Raw genomic sequence first — 6,438 nt, 5'->3', positions numbered from 1 at the left:
GATGGATGGATGGATGGATGGATGTCCCCATGGGGATATAAAAACAAACCTGTGTGTGTACCTCGTTTTTGCTACCTTTTTAGGACCTATTGTGGTATAAACACCTACAGTATACGGTTTAGATTATGATTAGGAATGTACTGGTTGTGCTTAGAGTTAGGGTTAACTTTGCATGTGTGACTTGAGAGCCTTTTTATTTAATTTATTTCATTTTAATTACACAATTTCTAAAGTGTGTGTCTCTGCCTGTGTGCTTGTGAGTTTGATTCTTTAGCCCATCATTTATCAACTGATGATGCCTTTATTTCTGTTTTTCTTTTTTAAGCTGTGATTCAGAATTGTTTTAACCCACGATGATGACTTCGTCAAAATGTAAAAATGATCACATTAAAATTTTTGACAGGTCGTTGTTAGCTGAAAATTTCAAAATAGCCATTTTACTAGAATATAGCAGAAATTGCATGATGTAATTTGAATCAGTATCTGTAAGGTAGCTGCAATGAAGAACATGAGGTGGTTAACTGTATATCAGAAGATTATATAAAAACTGACATTTTAATATAAAGTACTAATCACACATCATAGAAGTGCTCATTCACGTTAGATCATTACCTGCAGGCTCTTTAAAGCAGTGCTTCTCAAAGTTGGGATCGGGACCTCTTTGTGGGTCACAAAACATCAAGTGAGGGTCCCCAGATGATTTCCAGACATCAATTTAAATGCAAAAAAATGTTAATGTAATATTTTCACCATGTTTATAGCATTTTTTAACAAACATAAATTAATGCAATTAGTATCATTATTAGGTTTGTTTATATTGTTGTTACTCCAGTTTAACAAAGTTATTACCAAAGTTTGTAGACATACACAATATCTGAGGTCACAAGTGTCTGCAACTGTTATTTTGTGGGAAGCAAAAAAAGGTTTGAAAGCCACTCGTCTGAAGGACCTGTCACACTGTAAGGTCTTACACAACTTGTGCTGACTTGTGAAAGTTTTGTTATGAATAAATGACTTTTATAAGATAGATATTCAATCTAATCATTGTCATTGCAATTTATGTATATGTTCAAAAGAAGCTTCCAGTAGATTTTTTTTTAAATAATGTCATCATCTTCAGTGTTGGACAAAATTTTCATACGTTGGCATAGGTTTTCTAAAACATCATATTATGACAGGTAGATCTTGTAGAACAAGAGCGGACTGAAAAACCTCATTCAGCATGAAGTCAGTCATGACATAACATGCTATTTATCATCATGAAGCCTGCTTCAAATATTCAACAACTAAAAGAACTCCTGTCCAAACAGTCTCCACATCATGGATACTTTCTTACCGCTTCTAATGTTTCTCATACCACTGTAGAAATATGTCAAATATAACATACAAAACAGTGCACAACCATAGAGGTTTTAACAGTCCAACCGCAGCTTTCATGTCTCTTTACACTTAAAACGTTCAAACGTGTAAATACGCCCTGCTGTGAACACTGCTTGCTATTTCTAAAAAAGATCTCCGCACATGCTGATGCAGATGCAGATTAATAAAAAGGGAAGATGACGCATCATGGTCAACAATTAGTCTACAAAAAGCAACAGCTTTAAACATATTMTTTTCTCCTCTCCCATTGGTGTCTTCACTGAACAGTATAATTATTAAGACCAGTTTTTGCTTAAGCTTCTGCAACCAGACACACGTGTTTCTTACACATACAAATAAATTTGTTTAGTTTTACAGATAAGCTAAAGTTAGTTGCAGTTCTAGTTGCGTCATTCACAACACAAACTCCAGACGCTAACAGATTGTGTGAGATCTCACAGTAATGCGTGAAAACTCCACCCCTTCTTGTCTTTGATGATCTGGCATGAAAGATGTTAGACGATGTGCATCCTTTACCCAAAAGAGTTACATTTTATGGAGTTTATTAAACCATCTGTTTGAAACAAAACTTGTATGACACTGTTTTCAGATTTAAAACAAACTAAAACAGTAAAGTATGGCTTTTTATTTAATTTATTGAAGTTATTAGCTGACACAACTTGCTGTACACACAAAGAGAGATAAATTATCATTGTTAMAGATGCAAAACATTTAGACAGTTATAGAAAAAATACCATAAAGAATATATATAGATATATTATATAATGCATAGAGAGATGACCAAAAATATCTCTGTTGGATGAAAWCACCAAACAGCATCATTTTGTGGTACACTTGCACAAAGTCAGAAGATTTAATGAATTATTTTAAAGTAAGGATGTATTTATTTATGCTGAGAAGCAGATGCTACAGATTTTTTTTTATGTGCAAGCTATGAATTTATCAGTGACTGAAAAAAAAAACATTGTGGCTTAAAGCTGGGCGAGAAACTGTCAAATTTTGTAAGAAACATGAGGCTGTGGAAGACAGTTTCATGTCACCAATGAGGCCAGACTGAGCACCACATCCTGACACAAGGAAGTAACCATAGATTTCAAAACAGAACAAAACATGCCCATCTGGAAGATTCCCTGGCCGTCTATCTGAGGTCTCGGGYTGATCTGGGTTATCTGTTTGGACGTGTCCTGGGCTGTCCACCTGAAACCTGTCTCCTTCCTGAACTCRCACTGGGCCGTTTGTCTAAACTCTTCTGCCTAGATGTGCTCTGGGTCATCCACCTGTCCATCCATTTTGTCTTTGGTCTTGTTGCACTGACATTTGTTTGTTTTAGCCTCGTGTCCAGGTTCTCTCCACCCTCAAAACATCAAAAGTCTTGTTTTTTTTATGATGGGATATCAGGATTTGTGGGGTTTATTTGGGGTTATGTTTTGGTAGTTCTGATGTCTTTATTTTTAGGTTCGTTGTTTGGTTACCACTATTATTTTCTTGGCCCTGTAACTGAGTTGCAACCTGTCTAGTGTGTACCCCGTCCCTCACACAGTGACTGTTGGATATGGGAACTAGTGACCCCCCATGACCCTGAAAGGAAGAAGCAGGTAAAAGATGGATGAGTTATTTTCTATGCTTTGTGATCTTTGTGTTTTGTTCTGGTTCTTTGTTTTGACCCTTTCCTCAGCTCCTTGACCCCCCCACCCCACAATTTTTTTAAACAAGACAGGATCTAAGTCATTTCTTTTTCACCTGGTACMTAATACACACAGATGAATACACATATAAATAAAAGTTTAATTCATTCAGGTTTGTGACATTAGGGTAAATTAGCCATGATGCTAACATAAACAAAWGTATATTAAAGGTCTTTTGCTGACGTGAMTGATGTTTAKTTGTCTTTGKTTCATTTCCTCTCTGTMTCKGACATGAGAAGTGCAGTCTTTGTTCAGGTAGGTTTTCTGAACATTCAGATCACTTCAGTCTTTTTTAACTGTTGCATACATACAATCATTTGCTACAGCGTCAAACTGATGAGGTGTGTTAGAAACCTTGACTTGTCCGTACTCCACCTCCTCCTCCACTTTTTGCTCCACACGTTTTTCTCGCTTCTTCACAACTCTGATGTCACTGTAGGTCAGCTCCTGGCCGTCTTCCTCCACCGCTGAAAAGAAAAGAGGAGAAACACGAGTCAAATATTAAAGGAATTCTGCTCAAATAGACCATCAGGTAAAATGGACCAAGTGAGAATGGAGCATCATATTTTAAAATGTTATGTCTGATCACATTAACTGATCACTTTCTACAAAACTAGTTGGCATGTAAAATATTTCTGATCAGTCTATGGTTTTTATAGTTATTGTTTTGGGTGTGACAGTAGTTTGTAYTAAGTATATCGTAGTAATACTACAGAAATTTCTTTTGAATAAATATTTTCTCAGATGTTCTAGAATTGAAGTGTTAACTTTACGAGAAGAAACATTCACTTTCATACCACTTTTGGTACTGGTCCACTAGGTTAAACAGTTCATTAATATGCTTTTATACATCAATATAAAAGTATATTAYCACTATTATTATCTACCTACTAATATTACATTCATCCCTTCCTCATCCCTCCATCCCTTCATCCCCTCCCCATTCCTTCATCCTTTCCTCACCTCTTCCTCATCACTTCATCTCCACATCTTTCTTTCACCTCCTACCTCAAACTGCCTCCTGATCCGTKCCTTTTCAGGTTCCAGCTGGKGGGGTCCAAAGCAGGCTCAGGAAAAAGTATTCTTCCTGGAGACCATGCCCCACTCTGAGTCTTCTCCTCAAGCCTCCTTCAATGTACCTCCCCAGACGCCCCGTCATTCATCCCACCCTTCRACCCCTTCCTTCACCCCCACCACCCCTCGACCCCTTTCTTCAATCAAATATTTAAACTCATACCACGGCGTGGTCCTTGCTAAGGAACTGAGGAGTTATAGATAAACTCAGCCTTATAAGAAGTTAACAATGAAAATCAAAACCAGTCAAATGCAAAAGAGGACCACGAGCCTGACAATCTGATGGTCGAAACGTTTTGTCAACAAGGAAAAACTTGTCCAGAGGACTTACTCAACCATTGTTCAACCAATTTATTATGTTAAATCAGTGAACTTACTTGTTATTCAATGAAGCTCAAAGGGGCTACATCATGTAAAGTCAACTTTTTTGAGTTTTATATCACGTTATAATGTTATCCTCTCATCAAAAACATGCCCAAAGTCTTACTTTGACTCATTCATGCATGTTTGAGAAATCCTGTAGTGTCCTGAGGCAGCAGGCAGGGGAGCAAAAACGACAGGTTGGGACTAGAACCGCCTTTTGGGACCATCTCCGCCTCTGGGATGTGACACATCCCAGAGGAGGAGATGTGTCTCCAAGCCGAGCTTCCTCATCACGGAGCACACCTCCCCACCCCACACACCTCGCCCATGACTCCTGCAGGCTCTCGGCAGTAACAAAGTAAACGAGTGAAACTGAAAGTGAAACTGAAACTGTCTGCTGAGCTAACACTACTTCTCACTCAGTGAAGCTATTTTCAAATTCAAAATACCTTTGAGGAAATGTATTTTCAGATGCCAAGTAAACTCTATCATAGCGCACACGTGAACCCGCCCATGCTGAAATGGGTGGGACAGAAGCGGAAGGTGGTTCTACAAGAGACAGAGGCCAATTTCTAGGTGTTTAGAAGTGGAAGTGAAGAGAAGTTTATTTTCTATTTAAACATAAAAACAGCATTTTAATAACAACTAAAGGTGTCATAAATACTTAATCGTGGTAAAGTATTTAAAAATATGCCTGAGAAACACATAATATTGCCCCTTTACCAAATTTCCCTCTGGGATCAATAAAGTAGTTTTGAATTGAATTCGAATTTGAATTGAATTAAATTATTAAAATTTCATGTAAAATGTCATGTTTTTTGCATCAAAGTACTTAAAATGATCACTTTCCAAGACTCTAAGCTTGTGGTTACAAATATTTATACTTTTTCTAGATATTCATTACACAAATACAGAGGAGACATATGACAATTTGCAAAAATCTSTCTTATACATGTTCCCAGTCAGCACCTGTTCATTTATACTCTGGTGTTTGATGTTTTATCTAATTTGACTATTTGTTTTTGAAATATTAAATCTTCAAGACTTTTTTTGAGATCTTTGCATTCAGTCTGCAGTGTTGGGTCCAATCCTCCTCTAACAGCAATAGGTAAAGTGAGTGGGAATATACCTTTGTTGTTTTTCTTTTTCCTCTTGGCACAGATGACTGCTGTGGCGACAACTAAGAGCAGTAGTAGTGCAGAGAGAACGCCGATCAGTACTGGAAACCAGCCTGGTGGGTTTGGTGAGTCTGTTATAAAGACAGAAAGAAAGAGAAAAAATTTGATGAATTCGTTACAGCACAGCTATTTTTTTTTTCATTGAGTGAGTTGTTGCATACAAATGGGCCAATCACTGATGGAAGTCACACTTTATAAAAAAGTGAGTAAATACTGTATGGAGGAGAAGCTGTTTGTTTTTATTTWCACTTTCTCCTTACCCACAGCACTGTGAGGATTAGTTGTAGGTTTTATCTTTTTGACACACAAGGTACTATTTTATTTAGACACCCACTCAGATATCTGTGGCCCATTAGAAGTGCAGAAAATGAATATAAATCCTGTTAGCAAATAGAATTATAATTTATAATCTTAAAGATCTGCCTCAAAATGTTCAAATTGTTTGTTTCATTCTGTTTTCACTCACCACAGGTAGATATCTGAGTGTCATTGGACAAATAACTGACATGATTCCTGACTGAGCAGATCAGACGTCCTGAGACRGTTTGTCTCAGAACGATGATGTTTGTCTCTTTGTTTCCAGAGAGCAGCTCAGAGTCTGTCAGTGTGTGTCCATCCAGAGTCCAGCTGTACTGAGGACTGTCCCCTCCCTCAGAGGAGCAGGACACCTCCATCTGTCCCTGAGACAAACACTGAGAGACCAGCTGGACAGAAGACACAGCAGCTGACAGAAACACACAGATGAGAAAGACGATCAT

The sequence above is a fragment of the Austrofundulus limnaeus genome, unplaced genomic scaffold, assembly GCF_001266775.1.
Source record: "Austrofundulus limnaeus strain Quisiro unplaced genomic scaffold, Austrofundulus_limnaeus-1.0 Scaffold1, whole genome shotgun sequence".
NCBI lineage: Eukaryota > Metazoa > Chordata > Actinopteri > Cyprinodontiformes > Rivulidae > Austrofundulus > Austrofundulus limnaeus.
The sequence above is the reverse complement of the archived record's forward strand: the minus strand, read 5'-3'. Positions refer to the sequence as shown.